The following is an 868-nucleotide window of genomic DNA, read 5'->3' on the forward strand; positions in this document are numbered from 1 at the left end:
TGAGGATGAGGAGGAGGAGGAGGATGAGGATGAGGATGATGATAGGATGAGGACGACCATATGATGAGGATAGGATGAGGACGAGGATCGGATGAGGATGGGGGTAGGGTGAGGAGGAGGAGGAGGTGGAGGAGGAGGAGGAGAATGAGGATAAGATGAGGATAAGGATGAGGATGAGGATGAGTATAGGATGAGGATGAGGATAGTATGAGGGTGAGGATGAGGATGGGATGAAGATGAGGACAAGTATGAGCTCATGGATTGGATGAGGATGAGGAAGAGGATGACGATAGCATGAGGATAGGATATGATGAGGAGGAGGATAGGATGAGGAGGAGGATGACGAGGAGGATAGGATAAGGATGAGGATGAGGATAGAATGGGGATGAGGATAGGATGCGGGTGAGGATGAAGATGAGGATGAGGATGAGGATGAAGAGGATGGTAGGATGAGGATGGGGATGAGGACGTTGATAGGAGGAGGATGAGGATAGGACGAGGAGGAGGATGAGGATGAGGATAGGATGAGGATTGGATGAGGATGAGGATGAGGATGAGAAGGAGGATGAAGAGGAGGAGGAGGAAGAAGAGGATAGTATGAGGATGAGGATGAGGAGGAGGAGGAGGATGAGGATGAGGATAGGATGAGGATGAGGATAGGATGAGGCGTTGGAGGAGTTGTTTGAGGATGAGGATAGGATGAGGATGAGGAAGAGGTGGAGGATAGGATGAGGATGAGTATAGGATGAGGGTGAGGACGTAGATGGGATGCGGAAGATGATGAGGATGCAGATGGGATGAGGATGAGGATGAGGATTAGGATGAGGATAGGACGAGGGTGAGGAGGAGGATAGGATGAGGAGGAGGA

The sequence above is a fragment of the Lupinus angustifolius genome, chromosome LG16 (assembly GCF_001865875.1).
Source record: "Lupinus angustifolius cultivar Tanjil chromosome LG16, LupAngTanjil_v1.0, whole genome shotgun sequence".
NCBI lineage: Eukaryota > Viridiplantae > Streptophyta > Magnoliopsida > Fabales > Fabaceae > Lupinus > Lupinus angustifolius.